General features: G+C 39.5%; 1 long non-coding RNA gene across 1 annotated transcript; it reads right to left on the bottom strand.

Annotated features, from left to right (window-relative positions):
- Positions 1-23535: 23535 nt before the first annotated feature.
- On the bottom strand, positions 23536-24471 carry LOC141078249 (uncharacterized). Its single transcript, XR_012227731.1, has 2 exons — positions 24360-24471; positions 23536-24197 (listed from the first exon to the last, which is right to left on the bottom strand). It is a non-coding gene; the product is annotated as an uncharacterized lncRNA (long non-coding RNA).
- Positions 24472-24802: the final 331 nt, after the last annotated feature.

Genomic DNA, 24802 nt, shown 5'->3' with positions numbered 1-24802 from the left:
GGCGCCCCTCCCGAGTTCCGCTAATCGCGTTGGACGTTCTATTCCGTCCTTGGGACTTAGGTCCCAGGTCACATGGACGGAATAGTATGTCCAATGTAGGTAAGGGTTAATATTAATGTATATATATATATATATTATCAAATCCTGGCTTAATTTTAAAATATGTTTGCTAATAATTTCCCATTAGAAAAAGAAAAGAAACCCACTTTAGCTTATTCTTAGTTATTATTTGTATTTTTTTTTTACAGCAGTCACAATGAAGCGATTGCCAGAAATATCTGGATCAATTTCAAGGAGATTGACAGAATCATTGAAATCATAAAAAAATCCTTCAAATATTGCCTGAGTTGACTGCTTCTATCTTTTTTGCTATGCTGTCACTAGAACCAATTAAAGCAGAAAAAAGCAATACTGTGCTCTGTACCCTTAATTTTGCTTGACTTTTGTGAAAGAGGAAATGGAAATTATCCCAGACAAGAGCTGAAATGCCGGTTTGACAGCTCCAAAATAAAATACAAATGCAGCTTGACCTTATCACCCAGCATGGAAAACAGCTTGATGATCTAATCAGATGGTATGAAAGAAATGAGATCTATGTTCACCTGGCACACAAGATGTTGATGTTAATAATAGTTATCAGCTGATGAATAGGGATCAACATTAGAGACACAGAAAATTACACAACATTTGATGAAGTGCTAAATTATGCAATATTAACTATAAGTTTAATTAAATTACAAATTTTGCCAATTGAATCCTGTGTAAAGGAATGAGGAGATGACTGACACCCCCTGAATACTTTGCTATTGTGATTTTTAATATGATGAAATGCCACATGCAGAGGTGTGAAAAGGTGTTTGCCCCCTCCCTGATTTCCTATTCTTTTGCATATTTGTCACACTTAAATGTTTCAAATCACCATAGAAGTTTAAATATTAGGCAAAGATATCACAAGTAAACACAAAATGCAGTTTTTAAATTAAGGACTTTTTTTTAAGGAAGAAAGAAATCCAAACCTACAGGTCCCTGTGTGAAAAAGTGATTGGCCCCTAAGCTTAATAACTGGTTGGGGCACCCTTACCAGCAACAAGTTCAATCAAGCGTTTGATGGTTTTCAAGCATGAACCGCCTTTATAAAATCACAGAATCTCAACTGGATTAAGTCAATGACTTTGACTTGGCCACTCCAAAGTCTTAATTTTTTTAAGCCATGCTGGAATTTCTGGAGTGTTTTTGATCATTGTCCTTCTGTATAACCCAAATGCACTTCAGCTTGATGTAGAAAGGGCAGGATATTCTCCTTCAGGATTTTTTGGTAGACAGCAGAATTCATAGTGCCATTTACGACAGCTAGTCTTCCAGGTCCTGAAGCAGCCAAACAGCCCCAGACCATCACACTAACATCACCATATTTTACTGTTGCTATGATGTTCCTTTTCTGAAATGCTGTGTTACTTCTACAGAAGATGTAATGGGACATTCACCTTCCAAAAAGTTCAACTTTTGTCTAGTCAGTCCAAAGAGCATTCTCCAAAAAGTCTTGGGGATTATCGAGATGTTTTGTGGGAACACTGAGATGAGTCTTTATGTTCTTTTTGCTTAGCAATGGTTTTCATCTAGGAACTCTACCATGAAGGCTATTTTTGCCCAGTCTTTTTCTTATGGTGGAGTCACAGACACTGACCTTAGCTGAGGCAAGTGAGGCCTGCAGTTCTAAAGAAGTTGTTGAGGGGTCTTTTGTGACCTCTTTGATAAGTCATTGCGGCACAATTGGGGTATTTTTGGTAGGTCGGCCACACCTGTCCTAGGAAGGCTTACCATTGTTCCATGCTTTTGCCACTTGTGGATAATGGTTCTCACTGTGGTTCACTGGAGTCCCAAAGCTTTAGAACTGGCTTTAGAACCTTTTCCAGACAGATAATTCTCAGTTCCTTTGTTTCTTATTTGTTCCAGAATTTGTTTGGATCGCAGCATGATGTCTAGCATTTGAGGATATTTTGGTCTATTTCACTTTGTCAGATAGGTCCTATTTAAGGGATTTCTTTATTGAGAACATGTGTGGCAGTAATCAGGCCTGGATGTGACTAAGGAATTTGAACTCAGCTTCCCAAAATTCACCGCATTCCCATGGACGTGGAATACAGTGAATATTCATTTCTCTTAAGTAGCAGGGACACATGAACACTGGCAGCTGCAGGAAGCCAGCAGCTGACACTGTGCCCGCTACTAAAGATCAAGCAATGAATACTCACTGCCCTCAAGCACATAGACCTGGCATTCAGAGCAGTGAGTATTCAGGCAGCCGTGCTTTGCTTGCAAGCAGTTCATGACGTCCCTGCATAAAGCAGCTGCTGGCACCGGAACAAGACGCTGCAAGAGAGCACAGAAAGGTAAATGTAAAGTTTTTTTAAATGTTTTTCTGATGCAGCCATGCATAAACGGATGGGGTCGATCATACCAGGATAAGAATTAGGTCATTCATACCAGTAAGAGGTTGGGGGCCAATCATGCCAGGATAAGGATGGGTCATGCATACCAGGCTAGGGATGAGGGTGATCATTGCTACTAGGATAGGGATGAGGGGGACATGCCTACCAGTATAGGGATGAGGGGTGCCATGCATACCAGGATGGGAATGAGGAGGCCATGCATACCAGGATAGGGATGAGCCTGACCATGCATTCCAGGGTAAGGATGAGGGGCTCCATGTACGCCAGGATGGGGATGAGGGAGCCATGATACAAGGATGGGGGCATGCACACCAGGATGGGGATGAGAGGGGCCATGGTCACCAGGATGGGGATGAGAGGGGCCATACACTCCAGGATAAGGATGAAGGAGCCCACACACATCAGGGTGGAGATGAGGGGCCATGTATGTCAGGATAGGGTGAAGGGGCCATACATTCCAGGATAATAATGAGGGGGTGCATGCACACCAGGATGGGGATAAGGGGGCCTTGCATGCCAGGATAGGGATGAGGGTGCCATGCATTCCAGGAAATGGATGAGGGTGCCATATATTTCAGGATGGGGTTGAGGGGACCATAAATGCCAGGATAAGGGATATTAAGTACAGAATTGACCACATTTTTTGCTTTAATTTTTTTTATAATTTTCTCCTTTAAAATCTAGATGCATCTTATGGTCCAGTGCATCTTATAGTCCAAAAAATATGGTACATAACTATTGTATTTTAATTTATGTTTTATCACTTGTCTAATTATATTTCTTAAACTCTCTACATATCACTGTATTTGATCATCTTTACTGTTTTTCTGTTTTTACTGAAATTTAAATAAATTCACTTTAGTTCATTCCATCTATTTATTGTACCTGTTGTATTCATTTTGGTTGCAGATTTTCTCTTGATTTATTTTGCTCAACTCTACAGTATATCTCTTTTTTTGGGCGTGAACATCTCATTTGTGCACGTGCATCATTATGTGGAGTGCACTCTATTATGGAACACATTTATCATAGAATCATAGAATCGCAGAGTTGGAAGGGACCTCCTGGGCCATCTGGTCCAACCCCCTGCTCAAAGCAGGATTCGCTAAATCATCCCAGACAGATATCTGTCCAGCCTCTGTTTGAAGACTTCTATTGAAGGAGAACTCACCACCTCTAGTGGCAGCCTGTTCCACTTGTTGATCACTCTAACTGTCAAAAGTTTTTTCTGATATCTAATCTGTGTCTCCTCCCATTCAGTTTCATCCAATTGCTTCTAGTCTTTCCTTATGCAAATGAGAATAAAGATGATCCTTCTGCAATGTGACAGCCCTTGAGATATTTGTAGACAGTTATTAAGTCTCCTCTCAGTCTTCTCTTTTGCAGGCTAAACATTCCCAAATCCTGCAACCTTTCCTCATAAGACAGGGTTTGCAGACCGATCACCATTCTGGTCACTCTTTTCTGAACTTGCTCCAGTTTGTTGATGTCTTTTTTAAAATGTGGCGCCCAAAGCTGGACACAGTATTCCAGATGAGGTCTGACCAAAGAGGAGTAGAGGGCAATAATGACTTCACGTGATCTAGACTGTATGCTTCTGTTAATACATCCTAGAATTGCATTTGCCTTTTTTGCTGCTGCATCATACTGTTGACTCATATTCAGTCTGTTATCTATTAGTATACCCAAGTCTTTTTTACATGTGCTGTTGCTTAGCCCTATTCCTCCCACTCCATGTCCGATTCATCTTGGACTGGGGAATTCACGTAAGTGGACTAGAGACACTGAAGATTATCGCGTGGGTAAAATTTACAACTGGCAAATGGAACCAAAGAGAAATTATAAAGATAAGAAAGTGCCTAATATATCAGGCTATTATCAAGTCACAAAATCTGCTAAAAATGACTTTTTTGATTTTTTAAATACTTGCGATTTTTCTAGAAGCAAAGAAACTCAATCTGGAGGAATGTATCGGAGGACCAGAAGAGGAGGGTGGAAACATCACCGCAGACAAAAAAGAAAGACACCAGAGAGCACGAACTAATCCTACAAGACCAGCAGCAAACAATAAATAGGATCAGACCTTGTGGCAAATCTCTCAAGTAGATCATTATCTAATGATGAAATTACAGTTTTATCAAAGGGACTGTCTTTTAGTCCAAGTAGTCACATTGACTGGTTTAATATAGAAAAGGATTTGTTTAGATTTTTTAGACAGATTAAGCTAAAACACTGGTTTTCTGATCCTAAGAATTCAAAAGAGGTCATGGTCAAGGATGTGAATATAGGTAGCATTAATACTGTGACTTACAATGCGGGCATATTTGAATTACATAAATATATGTTGTCTAACAAAAGTGATTTTATTCCAGCAAATAATGAACCTGCTATTGAAGCATTTATTACAGCAGTAAAAAAAGATGTGGAGCTATTTAAAGAAAGTCATACTATGGATAGATATAAGCATCCCAATATGAGTGGTGCCGAATTTAATGCTCTGATTCAGTTGTCACAGGACAACATCACATTTAAGTCAGCAGACAAGGGTGGGGCTGTCATCATTATGAATAGTAAAGACTATGCAATCGAAGTTAGGAGACAATTGTCGGATGTTGGAGTTTATAGGAAATTGGACAGTGACCCCAAATTTCAGATTATGGGGAAGATTAAAATTTTCTTAAATAAAGCTTTTTGTGACAAATTAATCGATGAGGATTTATATAAATATATGTTGGTGGATAATCCAATCACACCAATTATATATATATTATATATATAATATATATATATATATATATATATATAATATATATATAAAATCCACAAGTCTTTGATAAATCTGCCCGGACGCCCTATAGTGTCGGGTAGGGGCTCAATTTTAATCATATTGGGATTTTTTTTGGAAAAAATATTAAGCCCTTTGAGCCGACATACTAAATCTTTCATACTGGACACAACAGATCTTTTGTGTAAATTAGGTGGGATACGATTGCAGAAAGATGTGATCCTTGTATCATTTGATGTAGATTCATTGTATACATCAATCAGCCATGAATTAGGCCTTAAGTCAGTAGACAGGGCCTTGAATAACACTGAGTTTACATTTGAACAAAAACATTTTTTATTAAGTTTATTGGAATTGTTATTGTGCAATAATTATTTTTTATTTGAAGATGACTATTTCATCCAATTTAGAGGGACCACCATTGGTGCCAACATGGCGCCCACTTATGCAAAATTGGTCATGGTGGCCATGGAGGAGGACTTCATCTATGTGTCCCACCACTTTAACCATGTGCTCGGGTGGAGGAGATACTTAGATGATGTCCTCCTACTTTGGACTGGTACAATGGTGGAGTTGGAGACCTTTCATGGGTTTTTGAACTCGATTAATGATGACATAAAATTTACTATGGTTTATTCAGAGATGGAGATCCAGTTTTTGGATATTTTGATCAAGAGGAAAGATGACAGATTGGAAACAGAGATTTACCGTATTTTTCATACTATAAGACGCACCGGACCATAAGACGCACCCCAATTTTCAGAAGGAAAATAGGGAAAAAAATAATAATGTGTCAAATGGGGGTCCGTCTTACAGTCTGAATTCAGCTTACCTGGGAAGGGATCCAACACAGGTGGAGGAGTGGTCACAGGGGTCATTCAGTGGTCAAGGCTCATGCGGTGGCGGCTCTGTGCTGGGGCCGGTTGGTTGTGCTGGAGCAGCTGGGCTGTACTGGGGCAGCTGGGCTTTGCTGGGGCAGCTGGGCTGTGGCAGCTGTGCTGGGGCTGGGGCAGCTGTGCTGGGGCTGGGGCAGCTGTGCTCACCCTGGGGCAGCTGTGCTGGGGCAGCTGTGCTGGGCTGGAGCAGCTGTGCTGTGCTGGGGCTGGGGCAACTGTGCTGGGGCTGGGGCAGCTGTGCTGGGGCAGCTGGGCTGTGCTGGGGCTGGGGCAGCTGGGCTGTGCTGGGGCTGGGTCAGCTGTGCTGTGCTGGGGCTGGGACAGCTGTGCTGTGCTGGGCTGGGGCAGCTGGGCTGGGGCTGGGGCAGCTGGGCTGGGCAGGGGCAGCTGAGCTGGGGCAGCTGTGCTGGGGCTGGGGCAGCTGTGCTGGGGCTGGGGAAGCTGGGCTGTGCTGTGCTGGGGCAGCTGGGCTGGGGCTGGGGCAGCTGTGCTGTGCTGGGACTGGGGCAGCTGTGCTGGGGCTGAGGCAACTGGGCTGTGTTGGGGCTGGGGCAGCTGGGCTGTGCTGGGGCAGCTGTGCTGGGGCTGGGGCAGCTGGGCTGTGCTGGGGCTGGAGCAGCTGTGCTGGGGCAATGGCAGCTGGGCTGGGGCAGGTGGGCTCTGTGGGGTGAGGGTAGCAGCTCTATGTGCCCGGTGCAGGGGCGGCGGCTCCGCCGGCATTTCCTCCAAGCCCTGACATGGATGCCTGGAAGATGGCTGCCAGTCCGGGGACAGCGCATGCGCAGGTTCATATCTCGTCCCGCAATCTCGGGGGATGAGATTCAAATCTCGGCAACGAGATCTCGTCCCCCGAGATCTCGGGACGAAATCTGAACCTGCGCATGCGCCTTCCCCAGACCGGCAGCCATCTTCCCGGCGTCCATGTTCCCGGAGGCCACCGCAACATGGCAGCAGCCAGCAAGGGATGTGCGGGGGCCTCCGGGCTTGGAGGAAATGCCGGTGGAGCCGCCGCCCCTGCACCGGAGCACAGAGAGCCACTACCCCTGCACCGGAGCACAGCCCGCTGCCACCACCGCACTACAGAGCCCCGTGGCACCCACACCAGCCTCCAGCCATGATCGGAGGTTAGTATATTGCGACCATAAGATGCACCCCCCACTTTCCCCAAAAATTTTTGGGGAAAAAAGTGGGTCTTATGGTCCAAAAAATACGGTATGTGAAATCCACTGATAAAAATAACTTACTTTGTTATGATAGTCACCACCCAAGAAAAATGGTGGAATCCCTTCCATTTAGTCAATTACTCCGGGTAAGGAGAATTGTGAGTGAGTCTGATGCTATGGATCAGTCTTTAAACAGTATGATCATTAAATTTAGACAGAGAAAGTATTCTGTGAAATTAATGGATGATGTTAAAATGAGAGTTAAAGAGATAGCACGCAATGACCTTCTGTCTCAGAATAAGCGAACTAGGGATGTAAAATATAGGATTCCATTTGTTACCACATATTGTGAAGAGAGTGACCGTATTGTCTCTATTATAAGGAAACATTGGTCTACATTAGGTAAATGTCATCCAGAAGTAAGGGAGTTTGGGTCTCCACCGCTAATTTCTTATAAACGGGCCAGAAATATAAAGGATATAGTAGTACATTCAGATATTGGTTCAAAAAAGAAAAATTCCCAGACCACATTGACTGGTAGGGCTAGGGTTGGTTCATTCCCTTGTCTTAATTGTGTGAATTGCACATATATGGAAAAAGGCAGTTCCTTCCAACATCCGCATATTAATAAGGATATTAAAATAAATCATTTTTTGACGTGTTCTTCGGAATTTGTCATTTATCTTTTAAAATGTCCATTTAATTAGTACTATGTGGATGAAACCACTTGTGAGATGAAAGTGGAATTAAATCAACATAGACATAGCATTAGAAAAAAGTGACAAGATCTACCGGTATCCAAACATTTTTCAGATTTTAAACATGTGGAAAAGGATCTGGTGTTTAGAGTGATAGACTATATTCCACCTTTGAGAAGAGGGGGAGATAGAATTAAATTATTGAAGATTAGGGAGCCACAATGGATTAAAAAATTAAACACACTAAAACCTTTTGATCTAAATGTCGATTACAAGCTACAGATTACTCTATAAGCCAATTGTAGTCGATTCTTCTATGAGATACGGTTTCTCTTCTTTATGATTCTGGGTTATATTTTTAAGGTATTTATTTTGTTTGTATTTTTGTTTTTTTTCAGGTCATGCGGCAGCCTACTGATATTGGAATGCATGACTCCCCTTTTGAATGAAAACAACATTTATGTATTTCTCAATAAAAACATATTATATGCGCAAAATCTTGTTTAATATTTTCTTTTGTTATTTCTATGATATTTTTTATGCATTTTTTATTTATTCTTTATTTTTTCTTTTGTGGTGAATGTGCCTATATTTGGATTTGAACTAAATATCCATTTCTTTGGGAGAGGTGCAGTGTGGGGTCTTTAGCGAGGTTCACCACTTCTCTTACCCAATTTAGGTGTAGGTTACCTATCCCAGCTAATCGGAGGTGTCCCTATTACCTATATGGATGAATCCACTTACCGTGAGTCCCTCTTGCTATAAGCTTCAAAAATGGCATTGCATTCATCATCTTATTTTCTTTATTGAATTTATTTTGATTTGTTGCGCTATTATTGGTGCGCCTATATATCTGAATTATGTCAGATGATGTTATTTTTTCAAACATAAGATACACACAGACTTGTGCTGTATTTCTTTCCCCCATTAAAGATGGCGCCGACACTGATAGTGTGTCAGTGCGCATGAGTGGGATTAATGTGATGTTTACATGTTGGACTTCCGGTCCTGCGCATTGCACAGTGTGAGACCCCGATACATGGCATCATTACAATGGTTACTATGGGGTGAGTCATGCTCATTTATATGTTAATACAGCTGCCGCTAATTTGAAATTATAGGACATTACTAGATATTAATGGTTTTTAAGCAGAGATTAATATCTTTTCATCAATTGAGGCACTTTTGCACATTGCACTATAAATGCACTTTTTGATTGTTATTCATGTTTTGTAAAACTATGTATTGCACAATGTACATTATCTAATTGTTTGTAAATACCTGTATGATTGGTGAGCTTTAAATAGCACTCACTTTGCATTGTTACACTGCTTGAGAAATGTACACAGCTTCTAGGACCGAAATGTCGCTGTTTGGGCAACTAGCCAGATGGGCTAATAAATAGTACTTTGACTGGATTTCTTTTGGTGTGCTGCTTTTATCTTGCGGACTATTTTTGAGGTTTGGTATATGCCGGGAAGGCTTGCACCCGCATTGTCTGTTCATTTTTTGTGCTGCTTTTTCCCTTTTTTCACACATATATATATACTGTATATATATTGTGGCATAGCGCCTACTATGTGTGTTGTGGAACACTCACTCGGCAGCGAATTAACATAGTCAGGCACGGTTGCCATAGGGTTTATTAGAGCATCATAAACCGCAACGTAAGCCAGTTTGCACATCACCAGCTTACACACAGTCCATTACTTCATTATGTGTGGCTTTACAAAGCATTCACTAGTCACGCCAGACTCTCTCCAGTCACAGGGTGACCGCACAGTTCAGTAACTGACCTTTGTCAGTGCACATAGCTCTTTCCCCATACCCGGGGTTTCCTCTCAGGAGCTCCTGCTCCATGGGCTGACTCCTCATCAGTCCAAGGTCCTCAACAGGACAGCGTCTTTCTCAGTGTGGGGCCTTCCCCAGGCTCTGCCCACACATGTGGCCTGTCCGGTTGCTATTCATGACATTCGTCCAACACCCAGGCCACCAGGTTCAAGGTCTCACCATGTGCTCCAGGAATCCAATCCTACTCCCAGGATCTTCCAACACAGACCTTCCAGGACCTTGCACCCTGAACCATTTAGGTACACACACTCTCCCCATCTGATCAGACCTCAGTCACATTACATGGTTGTAACCACCCCCATGGATGGGTGGTACATATGTGGTTAGTCAATTCCCGCCCAGCTCTCTGACTAACCCTACAAGCCAGTCTTATAAGTAATACACAACAAACACACGTGGAACTATAAGTCCCAGCATAACCATATCATTTTGGGTTTGCAGCGCAGAGAACCTCTGCAACACATACCAGCCATTTACAATAATGCCAGTCTCTAATTCACCATCATAATTATACCTCCAAGTGTGTCCTGAAGCACATTCACAGTGCCCCCTAGCTGTAATAGAGGTTACTGCATCACAATATACTATATATATATATATATATAAATCAATACAAATTTGTGTTGAATATCACCAACACTCCATATGAACAAAGTAAAATTTCGATGTACAGTATACTCCACAAGGGACAAAACCAATACTATTATAAATTACAAATTGAACAGTAAACATTAGTGTGACCAATGAGAGTAAAGGGCAAGTGCAAATTATTGATATTATGACAGATAGGGTGTTTATTAATTCAATGTTCACAACATTCCCCAGATAAGGATATAAGATAGATACATGTCATAATAAACAGGATACACAACATGTAAAGAAGAGGAGTGATAAATGCTTTCCCATGGCAATGAAGAAAAGAGTGCTCACCTGTCATCTGCCCCCCAAAATAAATTCCTTGAGGGGTGTAGATTCCAAAAAAAGGGTCACTTGTGTGGTTTTCCACTGTTTAGACACATCGAGGGCTGTGCAAACATAACATGGCGTCTATCTATTCTAGCCAATTTTGAGTTCCAAAAGTCGCTCCTACCTTCCGAGTCCTGACGTGTACGCAAACAGTGGTTTTCCACCACATTTGGGGTATCATCATTCTCAAGATAAATTTATCAGCAAATTGTTTGGTCTATTTTCCCCTGGTATCCTTATGAAAATGAAAATTTTGGGGCTAAAGCAACATTTTTGCGGAGAAAAAGTAAAATTTTCATTTTTTTCCTTCCAAATTGATTTAATTCCTGTGAAACAAGAAGGGTTAATAAACTTATTAAATATATTTTTGAGCACTTTGAGGGGTTTAGTTTTTAAAGTCGCGCCACTTTTTTTTATTTTTTGTCATATAGGTCCCCCAAAGTCACTTCAAATGTGATGTAGTCCCTAAAATATTAATTTTGTTGGAAAAGCGAGAAATTTCTGATCAATTTTTAACCCTTCTAATTTCCAAACAGAACAAATTGTGTTTAAAATACAATGCTTATGTAGAGTAGACATGGAAAATGATATTTATTAACTATTTTATGTGATACTGTATAACCATCTGGTTTAAGTGCATTCAAATTAAAAGTTTGACAATTGCAACATTTTTAACATTTTTGCCAAATTCTGATATTTTCAGAAATAAATACAAAAAATATTGACCTAAGTTTAACACTAACATAAAATGTGTGATGAAAAAGCTGTCCAATAATCATTGGGATTTGTTGAAGAATTACAGAGTTTTTATTACCACATAAAATGACACTGGTCAGAATTGTAAAATTTGGCCTGGTCAAGAAGAACACATGCTAGGTGTAAGGAGGTTAAAGAGAGTAATTAGGTTATTGGATGATATTGACAACTAGCTGAAGAGCCCGGCGTTGCCAGGGCATAGTATCCCCTGTGTATAGTATATACCTGTATGTCATCTCCTTTTGTATATAGTATATACACCTGTATGTCATCTCCTCCTATATATAGTATATACCTGTATGTCATCTCCCCCTGTATATAGTATATACCGGTATGTTATCTCCCCTGTATATAGTTATACCTGTATGTCATCTCCTCTGTATATAGTATATACCTGTATGTCATCTCCTCCTATATATAGTATATACCTGTATGTCATCTCCCCCTGTATATAGTATATACCAGTATGTTATCTCCCCTGTATATAGTTATACCTGTATGTCATCTCCTCTGTATATAGTATATACCTGTATGTCATCTCCCCCTGTGTATAGGATATACCTGTATGTCATCTCCCCCTATATATAGTATATACCTCCGTTTCTTCCATTTCTGTACTCCTTTCTGTAAGTCTTTGCTCCCTTTCTTCTTTCTGGAAGCCTTGCTCATTGAAGCATAATACAGGTTTTCTCTTAGAGAAAGCAGATTTCAACCTTGTGGGAGTGTAATACCATTTAGTTAGAAATTGTAAAGAAGGACTAATTTAGAGTGGCATTAGTTGTAGCTGTATAAATAAGTTTAAAGCGAACCAGGCATTGTCAGTTTGGCTTACACTGCCTGTGCTATGAGCAACAGTTATCCTTGTAGACAGTTGTGGTAACTGAGTCCTATTATTCTTATTATTTCTATGGTGTTATCATACTGTAAAGCTGGAAATAACATAATTTATTACCATGCTGACACAGACCACCCTCTGACACAGACTGCAGGGGGAGCCCAGAATCACAAACTTCTCTTTGTCTGGCATGAAGCATCCTCATTAACATAAAAATTAACTTAAAAATTCAAACACAGATTAAAAAAAGAAACACAAGACAGATTTCTCCAACCCAGGTATCATTTTAATCGGTGTAACAATGCCAGCCTGACACTGTTGGCTCTGATGAGATGATGTGGGATATTAGGGGTATGAAAACCAAGGAAAATGGAGTACAGAAAAAACACCACAAAACAAGAAAAATACAAAAAATATATATACAGTAGATGAAATCAAATATAAGTCATACAAAATAGTATTAAGGGTAGTAGTCCGGTGGCTCTGATGGGATGATGTGGGATATTAGGGGTAGTAGTCTGGTGGCTCTGATGGGATGATGTGAGATATTAGGGGCAGTAGTCCAGTGGCTCTGGCTGATGGGATAATGTGGGATATTAGTGGTAGTAGTCCAGTGGCTTTGATGGGATGATTTGGGATATTAGGTTAGTAGTCTGGTGGCTCCGACTGAAGAGCTGATGTGGGATATTAGGTGTTGCAGTCCGGTGGCTCTGATGGGATGATGTGGGATATTAGCGGTAGTAGTCTGTTGGCTCTGATGGGATGATGTGGGATATTAGCGGTAGTAGTCCGGTAGTTATGGCTGATGGGATGATGTGGGATATTAGTGGTAGTAGTCTGGTGGCTCTGATGGGATGATGTGGGATATTAGCGGTAGTAGTCCTGTAGTTATGGCTGATGGGATGATGTGGGATATTAGGGGTAGTAGTCTGGAGGCTGTGGCTGATGGGAAGATGTGGGATATTAGTGGTAGTAGTCTGGCGGCTCTGGCTGATGGGATGATGTGGGATATTAGAGGTAGTAGACCGGTGTCTCTGACGGGATGATGTGGGAAATTAGTGGTAGTAGTTCTGTGGCTCTGGCTGATGGGATGATGTGGGATATTAGAGTGAGTGTGGCTATGCGGAGTGGGTGGGGCTATACACTCATCTGTATATCATTATAATTTGTTATAACTAACCGCAGTTAGTTGCTATGCCTGAGCAACACCGGGCTCTTCAGCTAGTATATATATACACTTAGGAAGCAACACTGTTTGACAATCAATTTCACACGTTGTTGCGCAAATGGAATAGACAACAGATGACAATTATCAACAGGAAAGATGTATATCTTTGTACCGTGCTAGCCAGTAGGTAGAAAAATATTTAGAATTGAGAGTCCTCAGGACTCTCAATTCTAAATATTTTTGGCAATTATCAAGACACCCTCAATAAAGGAGTGCTTCTGCAGGTGGGAACCACAGAACACATCTCAGTACCAATGCTTTATGGCTGATGTTTTGGTCACTTTTGAATGTTGATTGTGCTTTCACACTCGTGGTAGCATGAGACAGACTCTACAACCCACACAAGTGGCTCAGGTAGTGCAGCTCATCCCGGCTCATGCTGGGTTGTTGCCCTCTTACAGCCCCCTCCATGTCTCCTGGTGTACTGGCCTGTCTCCTGGTAGTGCCTCCAGCCTCTGGACACTACGCTGACAGACACAGCAAACCTTCTTGCCACAGCTCGCACTGATGTGCCATCCTGGATGAGCTGCACTACCTGAGCCACTAGTGTGGGTTGTAGAGTCCGTCTCATGCTAGCACGAGTGTGAAAGCACAACCAACATTTAAAAGTGACCAAATCATCAGGACTGGAGGAACACAAACAGGGAGAGTGGGTGAACTTAGGCAGAGAGGGAACACAAGCCTAACACTCAGTGGAAAACACAAAGATCAGTCGCCTTTGCTAAAGGAGGGTGGCCTGATATAACTGGCAACAGCCTTCCATTGGTCTGGTGGTGCTTCCGGGTCAGGGCACCGCCGGAGCTCAAGGAGGAGTGCGGCCTACGGTTTATGCACAAAGAGTGCAGTGATGCCCTCTGCCGCGGACCTGTCAGCACTGGAGGAAGAGCGGCGAGCCTCGGCCAGAGAGACGCCGCGACGCTGGAGTAGGAAGGTAAGTATGCGGGAGTGAGGTGGCGGCTGTAATAATATGACAGATGTGTAATAAGTAGTGAGCCATAGTTTATTTGTTAGTTTTTATCATTTTTTACTTTTTAATGTTATTCAATTTTTTATATTCCTGTTTTGTGGAGATTGCATAGCAATCACTAATGGCATTTCTGTTATGAAGTTTGAAGCAGATAACTCAGGATCATATCATTGTAATACATAGTTGAAACAGATCCTTACATCCCTGTACAGCGACCTCTGCACAAATAATAAAGCACATCAACACCAGTCTCCTAATAAATTAAACAAGAAAATATTTATAGTTAGAAAAATGAATCTGATTTTATTTTTTAAGAATTAATAAGCCAACATGATAAATTGTTAATGAGCTCAGGCTCTGTCTACACTGGTGGAGCTCATGAACTCACAGTAGACGTGACTTCAGCACTGCATCCTATACTGGACACTATGTGCTGGACTTGAGGACTGTGAGTAAAAAGAGTGTTTTATTTACAACAAACTATAGCCAGGGACAAAGATATTCTGAAGAAGGGAAAACCCCTTTAATAAAATATCCATAACACTAGGTTCATACAATTAAATAATTTATTTCTCTTTTTTATTCAAGAAAAAAGACCCAAGAAGGGATATAAATCTTTCCAACATTCTGTGTTTCTGGTATTCACTAGTGATTAAAAATGCATAAAACGGCATAAAAACTTGTAATAAGATATAATGTTGCAAAAAAATATTTGCAGTACAGTACATTTTAATATACTACTTGTAACCATTTAAAGACTAAAGAGTCCGATTCATTATTGCATTTGTACCCATTTTTTGTCTTGTTTTTCCTGTTTTAGGCTGTTTGAAGACTGTCTTTTGCTTTCACTAGAATCTTCTTTTATGCTGCCTGTGGGAATAGTTTTGCTATCCAGATCAGAATCATTATTTGCTACTTAAAAAAAAACATTGCAACATTTTTGCTCACCACAACCCCTAGAGAAATTTTTTTTATGCAATGAATTTTTGCTTAATTGTTGGAGTTACGACATGAACAAGAATTTTTTTTGCTGTATTAATTACAGAAAGGGTAAAAGACAAAAATAAAAAAAACTTTTGAAATTTTCACAAAATTCCTCATCTAGTGTGCAACATTTTCAAGATTTTGACATTAAGAACTGTAATGAATGCCACAAAACAAAAATTTATAGTGATGTTGAATATAAGGCAAATGACGAAACAAAGCCTAAATTTGGTGACAAAATAAAATGAGACTAATTTAATAGATACATCTTATGTACGAAGGCTGACTATATCTGTTAATTAAAAAAAAACAAATAAAGTTGCACTCTGTAGTACTAAAGAATGTAAATATGTAATATATGAAATATGAATAGCATTACTGCTCTAGATTAGAAAAAATGAAGATGCTTAGCACATAATTTGGCCAATTCATGCATGCCAAGCAGTCAGCAAAAAGGCGGTGTCCAATCTTCTGGGAACCTACGTGTCTAGTGTGAATACTTCTCTTAGGCTGAAGCCTGAATTTCTGTTCAAGTAGGATCCTGCTGCCATTAAAACGAACATAAGATGGAAGGCGGAGTGCTCAGTCAGAGAGCTGATATACAAATAGCAAAAAACTGACTGGCACTTCCAAATCAGAAAACTGTGGAGTACAGGTGTAAACAAGGAGCCAACACCCTCACACACACTACTTTCAAATCCACACTCACTGCAACAAAACAAACATACTTCTCATTTGTCATATGCTCCATGTCTCACAAGCCTAAACAGCCATTTAACACTTTCAATTATCTCCTCTGTCACCCAGCTCCTCTTCCCTCTCTTCTCATCTAAGCTGAAGTCTTTGCCTCATTCTTCAAGCAGAAGATTGATAACAACAGAGAAAGCTTTGGCCTATAGTCCCCACAGTCCCACCTCATAATTACTCTGTCCTCCTCCTCCAAAACCAGCTTCTTCACCACTATTGAATATCAACTTTCCTGTCAACTCCCAGATAACATATCACCACATGACATCTCATTCTTCTTCTCTGCTTGATTTCTAAAACTTTACATGGACAAAACAGAATTGGTCATCTTTCCCCATCTAACTCAATACCCCCAATAGCCGCATCTATCAAAGTCAATTGCTGTTCACTCTTCTCAGACCTGCAAGCACACTGCCTCAGGGTGATCCTTGCAAACTTGGAGATGAAAGTGGATATAAAACCCACGTTGCCAGGATCCAAAACACAATAGGAGACCAGATTCGGTATAGATGCGGTTTTATTTGTCAGTAAGTTTCAAGGTGAATGCACTTCCCAGGTCAATACAATTAGTCCCCAATCCCTACAATTTTAAGTATGCATTGAAAACACATTTATTCAGACTGGCCTACCTCCTCAACACATTAACCTAACTAGCCCTGTGAGGCACAGTCAAAAGTTTTACCATAACCAGGTTCCCCGCATTATGTTCCCACATGCTTTATGCATCTATTAGCCCTCTGTGTCCGTACTGTTACACACTTAACATTATGGCTGGTTCAAACAATCAGGGCAATTGTTACCACCCACCTTTCATGTCTCCCCTATTTCCTCCTAGATTGTAAGCTTGCGAGCAGGGCTCTCATTCCTCTTGGTATCTGTTATGATCTATGTGATTATTGTTCTGCTCTAATGTCTATCGTCTGTACCAGTCCGCTCTGAAATGTAAAGAGCTGCGGAATATGTCAGCGCTATAGAAATAAAATTTTATTATTATTATTAAGGTGATTACACCTCTTCATCAGGAAAGGCCAGAATGATCTTTGGATTTTTGGAAGTGCAAGCGTTATATCCACTTCCATCTCCAAGTTTGCATACTATGTGTTTTGATGAATCTACAGCTGCCGTCTTTGCTTAAAAGCAAGCAAAGGGATTGTGACTTTAACAACCCTCCTAAATGAACATATCCTGTTTCATTTTTTGCAATCTGGATAAAACCTTATTGCCCTAATTGTCATTCCAGTTTTTACATAAACACTCAGAGTAATCTTTGACTCTTATCTCTCCTTCAAACTACATATACAAGACTTTTGCACTTCCTGCCGACTCCAACTCAAAAATATTTCCCAGGTCTGCACATTCCTTAATCAAGAATATGCAAAAACACTTGATAATGCTCTCATCTCCTGCCTTGACTACTGCTATCTCCTGCTCTGTAGCCTCCCTTCAAACCCTCTCACTCCCCGACAATTTATCCTAAACTCTATTGCCCGAGTAATCCACCTGTCCCTACACTATTCCCTGGCCTCTTTTGTCTCTCTCTTTTCTTTATTTTCTTTTCTCTGTCAATCCCTTCACTGGTTCCCCATTGCCCAGAGACTCCAGCTCAAAACCCTAACCATGACATACAAAGCCATCTGCAACCTGTCTTCTGTATACATCTGTGACCTAGTCTCACAGTACTTACCTGCATGCAACCTTCAATCCTCTCAAGATCTCCTTCTCTCTCTCGCCTCTTATCTCCTTTACCCACAATCTCATCCATCATTGTTCATTTTTTTTTACCTTTCTTTCTTTATGTATATCTTTCTGACATATAAAGGACCATGGAATAAATGGTTCTATAATAATAACCAATAATAATAATAATTATATAATCAATAAATACATGTTTTAAATAAATAAATATGTTTTCTGCAATAAGAAAACAATTAGTTTACTATCCTCTAAGCCTATTTTAGCTGGCTTAATTAGTCTTTAATCTGTATGCCTAAACATATTTCCAATATTTGAAACATGTCTAATGTCTTTGGATAGCTTAAATGCTGTTTTAAATACAAACCTTTTGCAATCCTTCATGAATTACAATCTGAATGATATGAAATCAGTTTAATTTCTAAATGGACAGTTACAATTGTTTTCTGAAATTTGTAGGATGTTAATTGCTTGGAAAACATATTACAGTCAGAAACTTTAATATTTTAGATCTACTGGAGAATGATTTGCAGACAGATATATTACACTTTGTGGTGTTGAATAAATATTCACAAGCTACCAAAACAAAGGAAAAAAAAATAATCACCCTCTTAGGCTTTAATGACAAGCATTGAGAGTTGATGAAATATTTTATTTCATCTGCACATTTTAATTTATCTTGACATTCCTTTCATCTGTGATCTTCATTTGCATTTCAATAAAATGTTGTCTGCCTGTTTATATCTGTTATAGGGAAAGCACAATCAATTATTTAAAAATACATATTTTGTTTTAGCAATTAATATAACATTTTATATGAAACCAAAAATTTGAATGACGTGATTTGTCACAAGGCTTTTTGATAGATTATTTAAACAGACAATATTTTTACAAAGGAAATGAATTTTTGTCAAGAAGCAAACAGAACCCTTTTTCAAACAGGTATTCAGTATTTGTCTAAGCCTGTAAAAATGAAGGTAATTAACATCTTATGTTCACTTCTTTCTAGTTTACCCATTGCTCTCAGCAATCATTTAGTTTGTTGCACCACATGGATAATGTTGCAAAATAATGTGACAGCTATATCACCTCAATAGCTGTAGATGCATCCAAATACCCTGAAAGTCACATGCTCCAATATACAGCTTCTCTTGAAACAGTAGAGACAAGCATACATTCATCAAATTTTAAACAGCAGAACAGAATGTTCAAACATGGATCTTTGAATAGTATAGCCGAGTGTGTGTAGATCATAGTGGAGCAACCACCTTGCCATTGCACAGCCAAGTATGCAGACGGGTAATGTAATACAACAGAGCCAAATTTGCAAAGTAGTACAGCAGAGGAGCATACAAGCAGATAAGCTCATTAGTACAGCAGAGCTGAGTGTGTAAACAGGAACCAAGGTATAGAAGAGCTAAGTGTGAGATCTGGTGACTTTATATATAGAGATGAGTGTGCAGATAGGTACTTTCGAACATGCGGACAAGCAGTTTTATGTTTGTTGGGAGGCATACTTTTGAGAAATAAAGCCGAGCTAGTTTTGCAATGTGGAACAAACAGTTCTAGTAACATGGTATTCAGTGTGGATGCCAATAATCACCTATATAAAGACCAGAATCAGTAGAGGTCACTCACAAACATCAAAAGAACCTACAAAAATGGAAGTATAAAGGCACGATAAAAGTATCAAACTTTATTAATTTACCAAAAGACATGATTAAAAATCTTTAATTATAAGACAATGCAAAACAGAAGTCCCTACCACTCAGAAAAAAAAAACAAATATAAATTTCAGACAATGATGCATAGAACAAGATATCTATATTTAAAGTAATAGTGTACAGTTCTGGGTATCTTTACTATATTACAAAATGGAAAAGAGTCCAGGCATCTAAATATGTGACTATAGCCAACAGGGATCCAATATTAATACATGTAATAATTAAATATTACAGGTATGAGAAAACCTAAAAAGGAATTGATAAGTCCCTATAAAAGGCCAAGTGGCCACTTGCAATGGCAAAAATGACTAAATCCCTATAAAAGGCCAAATATTCACTATGCTGTATAGTCTAGCAGGCCAAATAGCCAAACAGCTGAACAAAGTGTAGCAAATAAAGGTAGCCAAACAATTAATAAAACAAACTGACGGCACATCTAGAACTAGTCTGAATAGGTGCATACCAAAAGGCAACTTACATATTAAATTAGAAAATGGTAGCACACCAAATATTAAATATGTGAAATACGAATAGCAAAATGGCTTTAGTAATACATTTCATAATGGCTTTTATAAGGCATATCAAATATGAAATAAGTGAAATATGAATAGCATAATGGCTTTTGCAATCTTGAAAAACATATGAGATACTTAGCACAAAATTTGGCCAAAAGATGTGAGCCCATTCACCAGCGACAAGGTGATCTCAGATAGAATGGGTCCCTATACTGACTGCCTGGTGTGAACTGACCTCTGGCTAGTAACATGATAAAGCCTGTATATATAGGACGATAGGAACCAAACATGTGATTGAATGCGATTAAAATCACCACTGGATGAAGGGTGGAGTGCTCAGTCAGAAAAATAGTGAATGGGCTCACATCTTTTGGCCAAATTTTGTGCTAAGTATCTCATATGTTTTTCAAGATTGCAAAAGCCATTATGCTATTCATATTTCACTTATTTCATATTTGATATGCCTTATAAAAGCCATTATGAAATGTATTACTAAAGCCATTTTGCTATTCGTATTTCACATATTTCATATTTGGTGTGCTACCATTTTCTAATTTAATATGTAAGTTGCCTTTTGGTATGCACCTATTCAGACTAGTTCTAGATGTGCCGTCAGTTTGTTTTATTACTTGTATACTATTTTTCTGACTGAGCACTCCGCCCTTCATCCAGTGGTGATTTTAATCGCATTCAATCACATGTTTGGTTCCTATCGTCCTATATATACAGGCTTTATCATGTTACTAGCCAGAGGTCAGTTCACACCAGGCAGTCAGTATAGGGACCCATTCTATCTGAGATCACCTTGTCGCTGGTGAATGGGCTCACATCTTTTGGCCAAATTTTGTGCTAAGTATCTCATATGTTTTTCAAGATTGCAAAAGCCATTATGCTATTCATATTTCACTTATTTCATATTTGATATGCCTTATAAAAGCCATTATGAAATGTATTACTAAAGCCATTTTGCTATTCGTATTTCACATATTTCATATTTGGTGTGCTACCATTTTCTAATTTAATAGGTAGCCAAACAATGACACAATGATAGCACATATACAGTTGAAAACAGAAGTTTACATACACTATATAAAAGACATATATGCATGTTTTTCTCAATATTCACTATTTAAACTTTTGACTTTGCAGTAAGTGATAAAAATGCCTTAAAACATTCTGCTTCTCTCATTATTCTGGCATTTCTCAAATATTAATAACTAGCTGAAGAGCCTGGCGCTGCCCGGGCATAGTAACTAACTGTGGTTAGTTATAGCAAATTATAATTATGCTCCATCCCATAGTCCCGTGCCGATATACCCATCACACATCCTCCATCCCATAGTCCCATGCCCATATACCCATCTAACATCCTTCATCCCATAGTCCCATGCCCATATACCCATCATACATATTCGCCATCCCATAGTCGAGTGCCCATATACCCATCATACATATCCTCCAATCCTCCATCCCATAGTCCCATGCCCATATACCCATCACACATCCTCCATCCCATAAGCCCATGCCCATATACCCATCATACATATACTCCATCCCATAGTCCCGTGCCCATATACCCATCATACATATCCGCCATCCCATAGTCCCGTGCCCATATACCGTCATACATATCCTCCATCCCATAGTCCAGTGCCCATATACCCATCACACATCCTCCATCCCATAGTCCCGTGCCCATATACCCATCATACATATCTGCCATCCCATAGTCCCGTGTCCATATACCCGTCATACATATCCTCCATCCCATAGTCCCGTGCCCATATACCCATCATCCTCCATTCCATAGTCAACCATTATGACATCATAATGAGTGGCGGGGCTTGCAATCTATGATGACATCAGCGTCGCCATGGCAACCATTATGACATCATAATGATGGGCGGGGCTTGACGCGCACACACTGTTTCCCCAGTATATAGATAGGGACATTATAACATCATAATGAGGGGCAGGGCTTGACACGCACACACTTTTTCCCCAGTATGTAGACAGGGGCAAAATTGTTTGGTGAATTGGAACACGCGGGGTTAAAATTTCGCCTCACAACATAGCCTAGGATGCTCTCGGGATCCAGACGTGTGACTGTGCCAAATTTTGTGGCTGTAGCTGCGACGGTGAGGATGCCTATCCCGAACATACACACACACACACACACAAACACATACATACACACACACATACATACATACATACATACTTACACACACTTGAGCTTTATATATTAGATTATGGTAATCCTAATTGACCTAAAATGGGAAAGTTTTATTCTGATTTCATGTCAGATTCTGAGCAAAACATACATATGTGTCTTTTTACACAGTGTATGAGTCTGTTTAAAGTGTAGTATTATGGAATGTTAACTGGGAGAAGATATGTGAAAATACACAAATCCCCAAGTGATAGTAAAGCATGGCAGAGTTTATTTGTAAGTTTAGAGTTGCATTTTGATTATTGGTGTCCTCAATGCTGAGAAATACAGTTAGATACTTATTATTTATCTATCATGCAATGCCATCAAGAAAATGTCTGAGCAGCTCCAAATTTGTTTTGGCAGCAGATCAACACCAAACATAGAGCCAAACTCATTTAGAACTGTCAACAGAGTGAAGAAGAACAATGAGTCCTGGAAGTGATTATATGACTGCTTCAGAGCCGTGATCTCTACGTCATCGAGTTTTTGTGGGATTTTAAGAATTGTTAACTTATCAACTGTGTGCAAGTGTACCTAGAAGAATTGATGCTGTGATGCTAATTAAAGGCAACATTTTCCATTCATGCCTACATATATACTCTACATTCAAGATTATTAAACAAATGTTATATTTCCTATGTGATCGATGCAAATGAGTCATCATAATGTCCAAATCATTAATAGTTACAGTATAAATACAATTTTAATTGGACAGACCTTTCAATGATAGCAGTATTTTTTCAAAACTTAAAATAAGATAATGCTTTGTTCCAAATTATTATGCACAATTTTCCAAACGTTCAAAAGGTTGTAAAGAACTGAAAATGTTCAGTTGTTGAAGTTGCAACATCAAGACCTCCCATTTACTGTAATGAAATGCTTTTTCAGTCAAAAACATCTTAGCCCTCCGTCAGGCGCAATATAGATTCTCCTCAGTTCATGCGCAATGTGCCTGACAAGCACAGATCAGAAAACCACCTATAGTAGCTACATATTTCAATTTCAGGACTATAGAAGTAGTCAGTGACCTTCATAGGAATGTATTAAAAGAGATTACACCAAATCAGATGCAAAAAAAAAACATTTATTAACCATAAACTTATTAAAACTAAAAGTACCACTTTTCGGTAGTACCGCCAAATAGGCTCCAGTTATCTTTACTTAACTATTGCTTAAATATAAAATTATGGAAAAAAACTTAAAGGATATTGCACTTAGATGTTACTTAATTATTTTCTACTCATCTTCAGTGGTTTCAATTGCAGCAGAAGCAGCACAGGTACACTTAGAAAAGCAAGGCTGGCAGACGAAAGTTGCATGGGAAAGGCAGATTGATTCTTTACATATTTTGCAGTCATATTTAGAAAGCCTTCTGAAACCAGATACAAATGAGCAGGTAGTACAACTGCGTCTTTTAGAAGGTGGTAGAGTCGGTGTTTGTTCTGGAACGTCCTTGGGACGTCCTTTGTATTTTTATCTTTGCCCAAATAATAAGCTAGATCTGTGTCTGTTTCCTCTGTATCAGTGTCATCACCATCCTGCTCTGTTCCAGAATCAGTGTTACATTCTGCTACCTCATCTTCAGATGAAATGTCACTAGATTCCTCTAAATCCTCAGTTACTGCTGGTTCTTCCTCATCATCTTCTAACAAAAAAATCTTCATTTCTTCTAAATGAAGGGGTTTAGATGAATCATACTGTTTTCTGGCCATTGCAGCAGAAAATCTGAAGCAAGAGAGAAAGAGTATGTGTTAGGGCGCAATGTGCCTTAGAAGCCACCCTCCTTTTGTCTAAGAAAACAATACTTATGTACACTAACTTAGCATTAATCCTTCATAAAACAAGCTAAATACACAATTGTGATGAATAAAAAAAGAAAATACTAACCTTTCAATTTGTGTTGAAATCAGGCGCAATGTGCCTGAGAAGCCAAAGTGTTGATATCTGCTCACTAGAAGGTCTGCTGAGTCACTGTGATATCAGGTTTCACAAAGCCTGTAGAGTCAGGAGATAACTAGGAGGGGTGGGGTTTTCTGATAAGTGGGCAAGGAGAGAGAAGTGAAACTAATTACTGTGTACCAGTCAGATCTATTGCGCCTGACGGAGAGTTAGTAGACCAAGATGCATGGTAACATATGACAATTACTTTCATATTGCCTTCAAAATTCTTGTATTAATTGAGCATTGAGTTTTTGGATAGTTTCTACTTGAGCTTCTTTGCAGGATGTCAGAAAAGCCTCCCACAGCTGCTTGATGTCAGCTGACATTACAAAGCTGACATGAACCCCAAAAACAATTACCCCGATTACCACTGCATGAGGGAAATCAAG

This window comes from Dendrobates tinctorius, unplaced genomic scaffold (assembly GCF_039654945.1).
Source record: "Dendrobates tinctorius isolate UK_male_01 unplaced genomic scaffold, ASM3965494v1 ptg000016l, whole genome shotgun sequence".
Classification (NCBI taxonomy): Eukaryota; Metazoa; Chordata; class Amphibia; order Anura; family Dendrobatidae; genus Dendrobates; species Dendrobates tinctorius.
The sequence above is the reverse complement of the archived record's forward strand: the minus strand, read 5'-3'. Positions and strand labels throughout refer to the sequence as shown.